Source organism: Equus caballus, chromosome 2 (genome assembly GCF_041296265.1).
Source record: "Equus caballus isolate H_3958 breed thoroughbred chromosome 2, TB-T2T, whole genome shotgun sequence".
Classification (NCBI taxonomy): Eukaryota; Metazoa; Chordata; class Mammalia; order Perissodactyla; family Equidae; genus Equus; species Equus caballus.
The window spans coordinates 53,931,151-53,947,910 of NC_091685.1; the positions used below are offsets into that span (position 1 = coordinate 53,931,151).

Genomic DNA, 16,760 nt, shown 5'->3' on the forward strand with positions numbered 1-16,760 from the left:
GACTGCGACGAGATTGTGAGCTCCTAAAGAATTGGTCTTTGCATATCTAGTTACTTAGCACAGGGATCTGGCACAGATCAGGCCCTGTATAAATATCTACTGTATGAATGAATGAGTTTTCTAATTTGAATGTTTGAAGGACTAAGTAATATAGGCCAAAAGTTGAGGGAAAAAAGGTTGTAATCTGGGAAAAAAGTTGAGGCTCATTGGCTGGTACGTCTTGAATTTTAGTGTGTTAAGAGACTTGCCAAGATTCTTTTCCAGAAGTGGGTCTAGGGTGTGGTCCCGCAATCTGCAAGCCCCCTAGAGAATTCTGAAGGAGGTGGTATAAGGACTTATGAGAAACACTGTCTATGGTCCTATTTCAACATATAACATTATTTTCACAAAAACCAAGCTCTTACTACGTGCTTTAAAGCTTGAAGAAAGCCACTGGACCCTCTGTCAGCCATTAATTAACATTTGTTAGAAATCACTTTTTGTATTCTTTGCCTGGGGCCCGTATTGCCTTCTCCAGTACATCTCTAAATGTTGTTGCTTAGAGGTTAAGGAAAAGCAGAGACATGAAAGTGGTTCTGTTGCTGGTAGAGCAGTTGCTCATTATTGTACTGGTAAGTGAGAAAGCAGGGATTCAAACCCAGATTAGTCTGTTTCCAGAGACTTTGTTTTGTTCACTTTTGAATAGTACCTGAGCAGATGCTCAAAAATATTTGTTCAATAAATACTTCATGACTATTCTTGCAGTTTTAAGTGTCTTTTCCAACCCCATGTATCCTAAAAACGTCTTTTAAGTTGAGATAGCTTTAAGCATGATGTAATCGCCTAATTTACTTATAATCTCTAAGTGACTGAACTGAGACTAGAATTCATAGCATTTGGTTTCTAGTATGGCACTTAACTTGCTGATTATGTTTCTTTCCTTTGTGTTCCTGAATAGGCATATCTTATTCCATTTTAGCAGTAAACTAACCACTTTGTTAAACCCATGACTATATGCTACTGAATTCTAGATCTAGAATTTTCATGGCATTATTTTACTGTGTCTTACCTTCCTCTTTTTATTTAAAAAGTTTTCTTTCTTTTAGATGTTTTTGATTTGTAAATACAGCCTAGATTGTTCATATAGTATCTGGATTTTTTTTTTCCTTTTTCTCCCCAAAGCCGCCTGGCACATAGTTGCACATTCTTCGTTGTGGGTCGTTCTGGTTGTGGCATGTGGGACGCTGCCTCAGCGTGGCTTGATGAGCAGTGCCATGTCCGCGCCCAGGATTCGAACCAACGAAACACTGGGCCACCTGCAGCGGAGCACGCGAACTTAACCACTCGGCCACGGGGCCAGCCCCAGTATCTGGAATTTTAGTGTGCTGATTGATTGTTGCTTTTGTTAAATTTGCAGATGGATTGAGTGATGAGAACAATGATGATTGAGTATTAAAATGCTGTCTTCAGTACCAGGAATTATTCCCTTGTTCTCTTGTTATTCTGTGCATGTGAGTTTCATAGTCATTTTACTCTTTTGTTTTAATAGCAACTTATCCCAAAGAATTTTTAAAAATCATACTGTATCCACCATACCAAGGATCTGAAACATGCATAATTTTCTAAATCTGCCGGTAAGCATATTCAGTTATATCTCACATTCTTATAATGTGTAAGCTATAGAAGAATGAGATTTGAATCTCATGAAATTTCATTTCAATTTAATTTGTATGATATTTAGAAGACTTTTGAAAAAGCAGGGGAAAGTCAACTTAATATCCCAGTAAAATAGTTCAGAAATAAAAATCTGACATTTTTTGGTCATGAGGCAAGAAGCATATTTAATCGACTAATTAGTTTGTTGGGGAGGGTAGGTTATGTAACACTTATGTCCTGGGTGCCTGTTATGGGGTTGGAGTTGGAGTCCTGGGTCTGCCACTTATCAGCTTTGTGACCTTGGAAAGTTGCTTCACTTAGTTTTCTTACGTGTAAAATATAGGGAGAATAATAATACTTGCCTCGTGAGGTTATTGTGAGTATTTAGAGAAAAAAATATATATATATATAAAGGACTTAAAGTTGTGCCTAGTACATCAGATGCTCTCTATAAGAGTTTTTCCTCCTCCTTCCTTCCTCCTCCTTCCTTTCTTCCGTTCCCAAGTGATATTTTCATAACTTAATTCTAAGGTAAAACTAACAATGCTAAGCAAAATTGTATTCATCATATGTGAGAAAAAGCTCTGAAGGAACCAAGCAGAGCAATTTTAATTTGCAGCTTTAGTCTGAATTTTATTCACTGCAAAATGGGAGTTTTACAATTTCATGATTGTGCCTGAATTCTCTGTGAAATGGAGTGATTATAGAAATGAAGAGCCCTAAGATTTTTCTTGTAAGGGGGCTTGGTCAGTTATCATTTCAGCTGTCTTCAAAGATGTTATTCATTTTGGCATTAAATGAAATATTAGAGATTTCTATCTCTAGGTTTTAAATTATTTTTTGATGAAGGACATAATATATCGTTTTGGAGTTTGTTCAAGGCTGAAATAGAACTAGTAATATGTTGATCAGTTTGAATTTGAGATAAGCTAGATTTGAGAGATAATTGTTATGTAATTTTTTTAAAGTTCAACTTAGAATGAAAATTAAATTGAAGAGACTTTATCAACTCTCCATTATTTCTGCAATCAGTGTTTTGGGATTAACAGATGTAACATTTTGTAGTGAAATGAACATTTGTAATCAAACCTTACTTTTTTAAAAAAAATTATTTTATTGAGGTCATATTGGCTTATAATATTGTGCAAATTTCAGATGTAGTTTATTATGTGGGGCCAGCCCAGAGGTGTAGTGGTTAAGTTTGTGTGCTCTGTGGCCTGGGTTTCATAGGTTTGGATCCCAGGTGTGGACCTACACACCACTGTAGCAGCCTCCCATGTACAAAATAGAGGAAGATTGACACAGATATTAGATCAGGTGCAATCTTTCTCTCACACACACACACACAAATACATTATTGTATATCAGTTTCTATATAGACTTCATCATGTATACCACCAATAGTCTAGTTTTTATCTGTCACCACACATATGTGTCCATTTACCCCTTTCACCCTCCCCGAATCCCCTTCTCTGGTAACCTCCAATCTGTTATCCTTATCCATGCGTCACACCTTACTTTTCATTCTGGCGTTATCATGCTCCACATGAGCCTGTTTTTATTTTTATTTTTTCCTATAAAGGGTGATAGTCATGCCTACTGTGTAAGTCACACCTCCTTATTATAAGGATACATTTATATTGCTTAAATGGATGATGAAGATGATAATTAATATTAATTGATAATGATAGTAAAGGAGAACCCTTCTATCATACTATATACTATACCTCATTCTAAGTGCTCTACTTACATTTACAATCCTAAATATGGGCCAGCAACCCCTTGTTAGTAACTTCAGTCCATATCTCTCTTCTAAACTCTAGACTAGTACATTCATCTACTTATTTGATATCTCTACTTGGATGTCTCACAGACATCTGGGACGTACTGTCTCCAGAAATGAACTCCTGATCTTTCCTTCTAAACTGTTTCCATCTGAACAAAAAGTCCCACCTTCCACCCATTTGCTAAAGCCAGAAAACTCGGAGTCATTTTTGATACCTGCCTTTCCCTCATAATCTATATCCAGTCAATTTGTGAGTCTTGTATGGTCTTTTCTTTATCTCCCCTGCCACCATCCTATGTCAAGCCATGTTATTTTTCCTCTTTTCTTCCTTTTCTACTCTAAGATTAATTATGCTCTCTACTTCTACACTAGCTCTCCTTCATTTACTCTTCAAAAAGTAATAATGGTATTTTTAAATTTTTAATTTAAAAAATTTCATTATGGAGAATTTCAACATATTCAAAATGAAAGAGAGCTGATAAACTCCAAAGTACCCAGCTGCAACAATTACCGTAATTCTGCCGTCTTCTATCTATATTTCCATCCACTCTCTGTTCCCCATATGGTTATCTTCATACAGTTCTTTTTTTTTTTTTTGAGGAAGAACATACAATATTAAAATGCACAAATCTTAACTCTACAATGTTGACAGTGGGTACACTGGTGTAGCCCGCATCCTCCTTGATATATAGAACACTTCCATTGCCCCTTTGTGCTCTTTTTCTAGTTTCTAAAGGTGGAAGCTTAAGTCATTTATTTGAGACTGCTGTAGATTTCTTTTTAAGCACTGCTTTAGCTGCATCCCACAAATTTTGATGTGTTGTTTGTTTATTTTTATTCAATTCAATATCCTTTATAACTTCCCTTATGATTTCCTTCTTGACCCATAGGTCATTTAGATGTTTGCTGCTTAATTCCAAATATTTGCAATTTTTCCAGTTATCTTTTTGTTATTTATCTGTACTTTAATTCTACTATGGCTTGAAAACATAATTTATAGGATTTCTATTCTTTTAAATTTGTTAAAGTTTGTTTTATGGCCAAGAATATGGTCTACGTTGGTGAATGTTTTATGTGCACTTAAAAAGAATGTATATTCTGCTCTTGTGGGTGGAGTATTCTATAAACTTCCATTAGGTCAAGTTGGTTGATAGTGTTGTTTGGGTCTTCTATAACTTTTCTGATTATCTGTCTACTTATTCTACGATTACTGAGAGAAGAGTATGGAAATCTCCAACTATAATTGTGGATTTGTTTACTTCTCTTTTCAGTTCTATTTGTTTTACTTCATATATTATGAAACTCTGTAGTAAGATGGATACAAATTTAGGATTATTTAGGATTCTCTTCTTGGAGAATTTACCCCTTTCTCATTATATAATATCTCTCTTTGTTTCTGACAATATTCCTGGTTCTGAAGTCTCCTTTGTTTAGTGTTAAGATCACTATTCCAGTTTTGTTTTGGTTAGTATTTATGTGGTATATCTTTTTCCATCTATTTCCATCTATTTACTATCTGAGTCTTTAGTTTTTTTGAGGATGGCATAGAGTTGGTACTTTTGTCCAAGCTGACAATTTTTGTCTTTTAATTGATGAGTTTATATCATTGATTTATTTGGTTGGATCAAAATCTACCATTTTGCTAATTATTTTCTATTTGTTTCATCTGCTCTTTTCTTCTCTTTTTCTTTCTTAGGTTATTTTTTATGGTGCCATTTTATCTCCATTATTGATTTATTTATACCTTTTTGAAAAAACTTTTTAATGGTTTCCCTAGTGTTTACAATATACGTCTTTACTTGATCCAAGCCTACTTTCAAATAATATTATATTGCTTCACATGAGGTGTAAGGATCTTATAACAGTATATTCCCAATTTCTTTCTCTCATGCTTTGTGATGTCATTGTCATATATTTTACCTTTATGAAATAATAAACACATAGTACTTTGCTACTATTTTTGCTTCAGTCATTTACTGTTTAAAGCATTTAAAAATAAAAAAATGAATATTTTAATCTTTCATTCCATTTTTAGCACTTTTCATTGCTTTTTATAGATTCAGGTTTTTGTCTGGTATCATATTCTTTCTGCCTAAACAACTTTCTTTGACATGTGTAAGTTTGTTGGCAATGAATTTTCTAGTTTTGTTTGCCTGATAATGTCATTATTTATTATTTATTTTTGAAAGGTATTTTTGCTGGATATGCAATTCTGGTTGACTTTTTTTTCTTCTGGTATTTCAAAGATGTCACTCCATTTTCTTCTAGCTTGTGTGGTTTCTGATGAGAAGTCTGCTATAATTGTTTTGATTCCTCTTTATATAATGTGTCTTTTTTCCCTCTCATTGTTTTCAGGATTTTTTTCTTTGTCTTTTGCTTTTTTAGCAGTTTGTTTTAGCAGTTTTTAGCAGATGTGCCCAGGTGTGTGTTTGTGTATGTGGGGGCGGGGTAGAGAAGAGGGAAGTTATGCTGTTTGATGTTCTCTGAGCTTCTTGGATCTGTAGTTTGGTGCCTGTCTTTAGTTTTGAAAAATTCTTAGTCGTTATTTCTTCAGATATTTCTTCTGCTCCATTCCCTCTTTTGTCCTCTGTTATTACAGAATTACATTGTAGTAGCCAGCCTCCAAGATCACCCCAATGATCTCTGCCTCTTAGTATTAAAGCCTATGTGTAGTCCCCTCCTCCACCATACCAGGCTCAGTTGACTACATAATAAAGAGCAGGCATCAGAACTGATAATGTTACTTCTGCGATTAGGTTATAAAAGACTGGGACTTCCTTCTTGGTCACTCTCTTTCTTCCTCTCTCTCTTGGATCACTTCTTCTGGGGAAGCAGGCTGCCATGATGTGAGCAGCCCTCTGGAGAGGCCCACATAGTGAGAAACTGAAGCCTCCAGCCAAGAACCAGTGAGGGCCTGAGGCCTGCCAACAGCCACATGAATGAGTGCCAACTAACCTTGAAATGGCTGCAACCCTAGGCAATACCATGCTCCTGCCTTGTGAGAGAACTTGAGCCAGAACCATCCAGTCAGGTTGCTCCTAGATTCCTGACTCTTAGGAGCTGTGAGAGAATAAATGCTTGTTTTAAGTTGCTAAGTTTTGGGATAACTTGTTACACAGCAGTAGATAACTAATACATGTGTGTATGTTAGACTGTTTGATGTTGTCCCACAGCTCTGGGTTTTTTTTTAACCTTTTAGTCTCTTTTTGTTTCAGTTTGGGTAATTTCTGTTGACTTGTCTTCAAATTTGTTTTTCTTTCCTCACGTATTTCAAGTCTGCTGAGGAGCCTGTCAAAGGCATTCTTCATTTCTGATAACTGTTTTTTTTTAATTGCTAGCCACTTCCATTTGATTCTTATAATTTTCATCTGTGCGGAAACTGCCCATTTGATTTTGCATGCTATTTACCTTTTCCATTAACTTTTCCATATCCTTTAGCATATTAATCAAAATTATTTTAAATTCCCAATCAGATACCTTCAACATCTGTGTCATATCAGAATCTGGTTCTGTTGATTGCTTCATCTCTTGGCAGTGTGTTGTTTTTTCTAGGCAGAATTTATGTGCAGCTTTTAGGGCTCACCTACTCTGTGGTTTCCTCCCTTCTTCAGTTTCGCCTTTAACTTTCTATCTGCCCTGGCCAGTCCTGAACATTGTCTTCTGACATTTCAAGCCACTAAGACTGTGGCTTTCTGTCATAAGCCGTTGATGAATTAGGGAATGCCCTCAGGCGAAAAGATAGAAACTTCTTGTTTTCACCAGTGTAGTGTCTGTCTTGAGGGTAGACCCTCTTCTAGCTTCTGCCTACATTTTAGTGCTCTCGAGAGCCTTCAGATAGTTTTCTGTTGTTGTTCAGATTTTCTAATTCTCCTCTGTGGGAAAGTTAGTCTGATCAAGCTGTTCTGCCATTAACAAAAGCCGGAAGCCTGCTGGACTCCAGAATAACAATTTAACAGACACAGATGTGATCATGTCACTTCCCCATTGAAGCCCTTAAAAATGTCTTTGCATTTGTTAAGGTCCTTGCCTTTCTCTCTAGCCACGTAAATTGGTCTCCTGCACTATGCTCTAATTATACTGACTTCTTTCTGCAAATAGCAAATTTACACCATTTGTCTTATGCTCCCTCAGACTAAATTTGTAATTGCCTGCCCTGTGTAAATTATTTCTCTTACTGTGGCTCTCTATTTATTTCTTTTTGGATGATCGTATTCTTGTGTTCAAATCTGGCTTCCACGTACTAGGTATAACTTTGGACAAGTTACTTAAACTTTTTACACCTCAGGTTCTCATCTGTGAAATGGCGATAAGATTAGTACCACTCCCACCTAGGAGGTTTGTTGTGAGAATTAAATGGATTGATATGTGTAAAGTGCTTAGAACAGTGCCTGGTACCAGGAAAACTTTTGATATATAATAATTATTATTATCCTCAAAAACTCATATGATGTGCCTCTGCTATGTGTTAATTCCTTTATCTTTTCTGTTAAAAAAATTGCTATCCTTTGTTAATATGTATGCTGAGAATCACCAACCTCTGAGTAGATCCCATGTATTTTGAGTTGCTGTGTGATTTATCTTACAAAAAATAAAATATTTTTTACTCCTAACCTCAACCTTAGGTATGATAGAAATTTAAGAAACAAAGGCCTAATAAGTGGTGTGAAGTCACTCAGTAAAGAATAATTGAGTGCAGAGTTGTTAAACTTATCTCTGAACACAGATGTATGTCATCAGCCCTGTATATCTAAGCAACAATTGAAAGCAGGTAGTATTCTTACTACAAATAATTAGAAATATATCTTATTTTATATACTAAGATTATTGATAACAATTGGAATTAATAGTAAATTTTCATCTTGTACATTTAAAATAACATTGTTTGGAATATTTGCTGGCACATAAATGGTAGAAATAAATGAATGCTATAATGGTAATCCAAAAGAAAACATAATTAACATTATTGCCTTCTACATACACTTTTACAAATTAATTTGAATTTTTGTCTGCACACTCACATTTTTACATATTTATAATCACTGTATGCATGCTATTTTGTACCTTGAAGAGTATGGCTTTTAAATTAATAGTAGCTACAGGAAATATTCATTTGAGGTGGAGAGAATTTTTTTGTTTCTTTCTACAATTAGCCTTATATTCATAACCTTCTATTAATACAGTAAAAACTCAGTAATAGAGAAACTTGAGGGACTCTAGTAATAATTATTTTTTAATTTTAAACTAATACTTAAAAAAGCTAAAGGCCATACTGTTGTTTAATCTCTTTTTCTTGACCAGAATAATCTGTTCTATAGCTTGTTATTTGATGGTATATTATATTAAATCTGACATAATTTAAAAATACATCCCACCTTTTTCCTCTGTGGGGAGTGTAATTATTGAAATCTCTAATATTGTATGTACCTTTTACATATAATTATAGAAAAACTCATATGTACACATGCTACTTTTTTGACCTTTTTGGTAATAAAATTTCTTTTGTCATAAAATTCAAAATGGCATTTATTAGAGGTAACAGGATATTCCAGTGTATGGTTTTTCAGGGGTCACATACTTTCAGTTTGCCCATTATATGACTGTCATTTTTAATCCTTAGTTTGTATTTCTAGAGATAAACCACTTAATATTTTGAATTTTCCAATAAAGAAATTGCAGTTCTTTTCAGGTATCAAAATAGTAATGTTAATGAAATGATATTAATTAAAATAATAAAAGCTCATTTTAAAAGGAGAGGGTGTAAAGGCAGTTAAGCTGGAGATTTTGGTGCTTTCATAACATATTTCATCCTTCTTGATGTGAGCAGCAATTGGAAAAATATACTATTTTTGGAAGCAAAACATTTTGATCCATAGTTCTTGGTTTTCTATTATAAATATATGTAAAGCATTTTTTGAATTTTTCCTTTTTTTGGAAAATAAAAATAAAATTGTAGTTAAAATATCACACTCATTTCTTAAATTTCTATTTTAGTAAAAATATTTAGTTGCCTTTTGTCAAAAAGATAAAGCATTGGCTAACATAGTATATTTATCTTGCATCTAAAACAAGTGTACTAGAGATACATGTTTCTAAAGAAAGTATTGGTTTGTTTTCCAAGTAATTCAAATACTAATTATATACATAAAGTATTTATTAATTATGGCTTAATACTAACTGTATATGTGAAATGTTTACTATTCGTGTCCTAAATAAAGCCTGTAACTGTTTTTTTTAAAGAAGCAGCACCTTTGGAAGAGAGCTATGAGGAAGAATCTACAAATTCTGGACTACTCATTCTACTTGAAAGCATCATATCTGACCTTGAAAAATCTCTTGGAACAACTTTATCTTCAATATTAGAAACAGAAATGAAAATTGCTTTTGGAAACCTTTGGATGGAGGTGATTATTTCAACCCTAATAGTTGAAAATTTCTCTTTTATTGCTAAAGATTTGTTACCTTACTTTAAGAAATATTTCTTGTATAAAATGTGTAAGCTTCATTGTACTAATCTATATAATATTATGGGTTTTTTTTGAAGTTTTTGAAAATACTTTTTGAAAATTAATTGATGGACATTTCCTAAAGACCAGGACTATATTTTATTCATTTTTTCAGTGAACAAATATTTATTGTGGATCTACTAGTGTCAAACACCTTGCCTCATGGAGCTGAAGTTGAATTCAGAAAAATTTCTCTCATATGTGAGTCAAAATGTCTTGTATAGGGAATTCCCCTAGCAATATGTATTCAAAGAAGTATATATTTTGGCTTATGTCATGTAAATATGAGAATCAGAGTATAAATTTGATCTTATTAGCAAGATATCTTGAATTTTCTTTAGACTCACATCTTTTCTGCAATCAGTAAAACACAGCATTTGGCAATAGTGGCCTTTTTAGTTTAGTTTAAGGTTTGTTTGCTGTTGACATTTATAGCTGGGAGAAACATTATTCCCCATCAACTATAGACTGTATCTATTCCAGATGTTCACGGAGATGCTAATGTTTGCCAATATGATGTGTTTGCTGCTTGGTTATTATCAAGTGTTGAACCAAGATGAAGAATGATCAGATGCTTCTAGGAGGGTTGACATAAATTAGATATTTCCTAATAGAGTCTAGGAAAATCATTGTATGTGAATGCTTCCAAAAAGGCCATGCTGACGTCTTGAGGTACTAAGTGATCAATCTTTTTTTTTTTTGAAAGATTTTATTTTTTTCCTTTTTCTCCCCAAAGTCCCCCAGTACATAGTTGTATATTCTTAGTTTTGGGTCCTTCTAGTTGTGGCACGTGGGATTCTGCCTCAGCGTGGCTTGATGAGCAGTGCCATGTCCGCGCCCAGGATTCGAACTCATGAAACACTGGGCCGCCTGCAGTGGAGTGGGAGAACTTAACCACTTGGCCACGGGGCCAGCCCCTCAGTCTCTTTTTATACATGTCTTTGCAAGAGTGTAGCAAGTGTCGAGCATAGTTGACAACTTTTTCTATATAGATTTTTTCCAATTATATGAAATAACTAGACTGATTTCCTCAAAGAAATGACTGTGTTGAAAAGTAGATTGATGCCCTTTGCTGGTTAAAACTATGCTTTTTCCAATTAGAACTGTGCTTGCTTTTCACACATATAGTTTCTGAAACTATAAGGACTAATACAAATATGAATTTTACAAAAGCAATTTGCAATGGAATTAGCCTTTAAGATTATGATTGGCTTTAATAAAATATCTTTTTAGTTTAAAAAGAATTTAACTATATTTTGCCCAAAAATGTATGTAGGAATTCCTGAATAGGTACTTTTTAATAATAGGAATAATAAATAAATCATTAGATGCTATTTTTTTCTAAATACTTTTTAGATGCTGTACTTGAAACCACCATGGACTCTAATACATTTGTTACAGTGCTTTAGAAAACATTGGTTGGCTATATTTGGATTAGTTATGGAAAAGAACTTGCTTTTAACCATTGAGAGCCCATATGAAAATCTCTACAAAGGTATGAATCTTTTATTTTGTATTTAGCAGTGTTGTGTTAAAGTGAGACTAGGAGATATATTCCATGGGATGTGAAGATGAATTAATAAAAAATTTGTCATTTACTTCTTAATTATTCATTTTTAATTCTAATTTCTAATAGGAATTTGTGACAGCTGGTTGAACAGAGCTTATGACTCTTAATGGTATCATTGTTGATGTTACTGGATGTTGTGAATATATAATTTTTAATAATGTTTAAAACTTTTTAAACCATATTTTACAGTTTATTCAGATATACAAATAGAATTATTTAGATTTTTTTAAATTTCTCATTAGGTTTAACATGCAAACTCTGACCACATTTCATGTACTAATTTTAAAAATAATGTATCAAGGTTTCTATCTAAGCTGTAGGGATAAGGAATAGGAAAGCTTTGGCTGTGGTGCGTAGTGAATTTTAGAACCACCAAAGACTATATTCCAGCACTTAGTTGGTGGCTTTTAAAGTACGTGGTACAGAACCTCTTGCAGCACCTCTGGAGTTGCCACAGACTGGAGGAGGAAAGGTTGGTGAATGGGGAGCCTGGTAAGTGGCCTCTGGCCCTCAACTCCGACTTTAGTCATGCAGCTTCCTTTTATCTGTTTATATTTGGAAATTCCATGTAAGATTTGAAAAAGAAAGTTTCTCTGCTAAGAAGAAAAAGATGTGAAAAGCACTGATCTAATGTTATTAAAGCCCATTGTTGTATGATGAAGAAAACTAGCCCTGAGAGGGTAAGTGATTTATCCAGAGTCAAACAGGTATGTATTGCTGTACCTTTAAAAAGCAAAGTGTAGGGGCCAGCCCCGTGGCGTGGCGCAGTGGTTAAGTTCACAAGTTCCACTTTGGCCACCCGGGCTTTGCCAGTTCAGATTCCAGGTGCCGGTTCGGATCCCGGGTACAGACATGGCACCGCTTGGCAAGCCATGCTGTGGCAGGCATCCCACATGTAAAGTGGAGGAAGATGGACACGGATCTTAGCTCAGGGCCAGTCTTCCTCAGCAAAAAGAGGAGGATTGGCAGCAGATGTTAGCTCAGGGCTAATCTTCCTCAAAAAACAAACAAATAAAAAGCAAAGTGTAACCATTACTAGGATGTTCAGTTCTTGATTTTTTTGAACTCCTAACATGAAGTGATCTATTTATTCTATGTATTACTTTATTTATTACTTATATCCTGTCAACTTTTAAAAAGTAACTGTGAGTATGAGGGCTATTAAATAACAATCTGATTACAAGAGGGTTTAAGTTAGGTTTAAAGGCACAAGAGCCAGGTAATAAAGAATCAGAAAGATAGCTTTACCGTAAAACATATGCAAACAATTATTGCATCACTTGAATACAGATTTGAACACTCAGCTTCCTGGAAGCTAAGACAGAACAAAAGCAAAAACGTATTCTATAGTAGGTATACCAGTTCTCTCTCTCTTTCCCCTGAAGTGTAAACTCTTTGAAAATTTTTATATTTTTAAAAATTCCTCCAGGGGATTTAAAGCTCCTAATTAGCGACTTATGACTTATACGTGGTAGATGTTGCATGAATGTCTCTTTTTAAAAGTTACCAATTTTTAAAATAAAGATACTTTCCAGGCATTGTCTTTAACTTATGGAACTTATTTATTAGGGGTATTATTATTTAAGGGACATGGAACAACCTACTGGACATGTCTTCAAAGCAGTTTTACAAGATATATAGAAACACTTTTCATATCTTTTACTAGGGGCATAATTTAGTGGAGTCTCTCAAAAGAGAAAATCCATAAACCGTGTATGATCTTGAACGAGATTTGGTTTCAAACAGAGGGTATCTGGTTGCCATCTTCCATCTGTCTGTTTTCCAGTGGTGGGCCGTGTTTCACTCTTATACGCAGCTCAGAGGTAGTGGGCAGCAGCTCTAACTGGCAGTAGGGAGAGAAGTGAAAAGATGGTGACTTTTGCTTCTGCTAAAAAGTCATTTTTGGAATCATTGTGTGTGTAATTTATTGACCCTTGGTCTAGAAGAATCTGATGCCTAATGTTTACTGACTTGTGAAGAATACATAATAGAAGTACAAAAGTGCCTTCTGCTCCAAAATAATTTTGAATTGGAAAAATCACAGTTTATGATTTTGTTTAATATCTTTTTTTTTAAAGATTTTATTTTTTCCTTTTTCTCCCCAAAGCCCCCCGGTACATAGTTGTGTATTCTTCGTTGTGGCATGTGGGACGCTGCCTCAGCGTGGTCTGATGAGCAGTGCCATGTCCGCGCCCAGGATTCGAACCAATGAAACACCGGGCCGCCTGCTGCGGAGTGCGCGAACTTAACCACTCCGCCACGGGGCCAGCCCCTTGTTTAATATCTTTTAATAGTATCCTCAGCTGTTGAGTTATACATATGTGTTTAACTTCAGTATAGCAAACTCGTATCCTTAGATCCATTCATAGAAAATTGTATGGAAAATGACTAATAGTTTTTTCTGGCTTTGTTATCTATATTTACTTTAATCTAAATAATTATTGACCTATATAAGCATTAAACTGTTTAAACCGTGTAGATTTCTTTACGTTGTGTCTAAGTACTGAATTTATGTTTATTTCCCTTTTGCCCAAATCTTAGTAAAGGATTTTTGTATGACAGAAGTCAAATGATTGATTCAAGAATGTAAGCCCTCCTGAACACTGACTGCCTTGGAGAAGCACCCTTAAAAGAAGTTGTGTCCAGTTTCTCCTCCTCAGGAGACTTACTGGATTCATCTAGTCTACATGCTGTCCTATGTGTAGCATCTCTCATCTCTCTTTTCCCACAGGAATTTAAACTCATTGATTTAAAAAATAACTAAAAATGTGTTTTTGGTGTTTTTTTTTGAGGAAGATTAGCCCTGAGCTAACTACTGCCAGTCCTCCTCTTTTTACTGAGGAAGCCTGGCCCTGAGCTAACATCTGTACCCATCTTCCTCTACTTTATATGTGGGACGCCTGCCACAGCATGGCTTGCCAAGCAGTGCCCTGTCCGCACCCGGGATCCGAACCGGCGAACCCCGGGCCGCCAAGGAGCAGAACATGCGAACTTAACTGCTGTGCCACTGGGCCAGCCCCCAACTAAAAGTGTTTTGTAAGGAAATAATAGTGTTAGTTTGATAAAGGAGAAGCCAGAAGCTTGGCTATAACCATCAGATTAGATTAGAATTTCTGAATGTTGTATAATTAAGTATTAAAATCTTTTTATTTTCATTTCATCTTTCAGTATTTCATAAACAAATGCTTCTTGTGTAAGTGATACAGAGGAACTCTGGGGGCCGGCCCAGTGGTGCAGCAGTTAAGTGCACATTCCGCTTTGGCGGCCCGGGGTTCGCTGGTTTGGATCCCAGGTGCGGACATGCCACCGCTTGGCAAGCCATGCTGTGGTAGGCGTCCCACATAGAACGTAGAGAAGGATGGGCACAGATGTTAGCTCAGGGCCAGTCTTCCTCAGCAAAAAGAGGATTGGCAGATGTTAGCTCAGGGCTGATCTTCCTCAAAAAGAAAAAAAAGAAAAACAGAGGAACTCTGTTACTTTACCTCACAGTTCCAGTAAAAAAACTATGCTGATGTTTCAGAATATAACAGAGTCTCTGAAACGATGAACATTAAAAGAAAACAAAACAAACACATTGTAGCATGGTTATTCTAAATGCCTTTGAAAACTATGTAGCATTCTATCTTAGTAATGGAGAGAATTTTTTCTGATCTGAGTTTTGGTGACATTAGAAAGTTACTTATCTTCACTGTTCTTAACTTTTTAAATCTTTGAAATTATTGCCACTAACCTCTAATTGGTTTGAGAATTTAATGTAAGTAATTTAGTTTCTTGAGAGAAAATTGTTATACCATTAAATTATTATTTGTAGATTAACTCACTTTACTAATTTACAGGGGACAAAAATTCTGCCAGCTTCTTTTGCCCACAGCTCACTTTTACCCAAATTGTTTATTTTTTGCTGAAGTTGTGTTGTGCAGAGAGAGAGCACACATTATTTTCAATAAACCTAGTATTACATTTCATGTAATGGAATTTGAAGGTAAATCTCAACGTGATAACTGAGTTGATTGAGAGGTACCACATAGAACTTACACGCCTACCACCAAAATGTGACTCTTCCAATGCCTCCACAGTAATTTGTGTATGAAACAACCTCAGTTTTCAAAATCTGTTGTTTAACTCATTTGGTGATTCTCTCTCTTTTCTGAAGAGGATAATGTTCTTTCACTTAACTTTTACTTTGAAGTTGACCGTGTTTAGGGAACTCCTGGAATCTGAATACACAATACCAGAAGCAACTCCAAGAACTTTATCTCCAACAAAGCCTGTTTAATTGTTGCTTTTTACACCAGAGCGATAAATTAGGAGTGGCATGTAGGTGTGAATGCGTACTCTTCTTAACTTCCATAATTAATATTAGATTGGCTTTACAAAGATGTTTTTGTGTTGTATACTCATTCTTATGTGTTTTTTCCTTCTTAATTTTCTGTTTCCAGCTAACAGTGCAGTGGATTTTACAACAGTGGAATTCCTGCTTCAGGATTCTAAGAGTTTTTACATGCTTTCAGCACAAGGTCGCATTATGATGCTATTCTTCCACAGGCCTTTGCTCAAGTAAACTGCTCCAAACATTTACAGAGGTAAGATACCTTTGGAATGCTGTTTAGAGTAGCTAATCACATACCTTCTAAAAATGTATTTAGCAGACAACAGCAGGTAAAGGATATTTTCATTCTAACTTATTCTAATGTACTAAAGGCATTAAGCAAATACTAAGTGAATTGAATGGAGAGTAAACAGTTATTATTATAAGTTATAAAACACACATCCTCCTATGGAAGCCGTGTCACAGCAGTGCTGGGATTTTATATTATTTCATTTATGGATGGAAGAAAGCTGTGCAGTGTTGTTTGATTGTTCATTTTCCAGTGCTCCAGACCAGGGGATCAAAACATGCATCAAAATACTCTGGAAATTTTTTAAAACATGCAGATGCCAAGCCTTTATCAGACGTTACTGAGTCAAATTTCTGGCAGTGGTGCCCAGTAATGTTGTTGTTCTTGTTTTACTTTTTATTTTGAAATAATTTAAAACTTAGAAAAAATTTGCAAGAGTAGTACAAAGAATTCCCGTATATATCCTTTACCCGGTTTCCTGATGTTACATCTTAGCACATTTGCTTCATTGTTTTCCCTTTCTACCTGCCTACCTGTCTATCAACTTACCTATCCACATTTTTTTCTGAACTCTTTAAGAGTGTGTTGTGGGTCTGATGCTCCTTTACCCCTAAATACTTCCATATAAATTTCCTAAAGAATAAGGA

At 35.1% G+C, this 16,760-nt stretch overlaps 1 pseudogene; it reads left to right on the forward strand.

Moving 5' to 3' along the window:
* Positions 1-16,208, forward strand: part of LOC138923123 (transcriptional protein SWT1-like) — a 67,558-nt pseudogene extending 51,350 nt beyond the window's left edge.
* Positions 16,209-16,760: the final 552 nt, after the last annotated feature.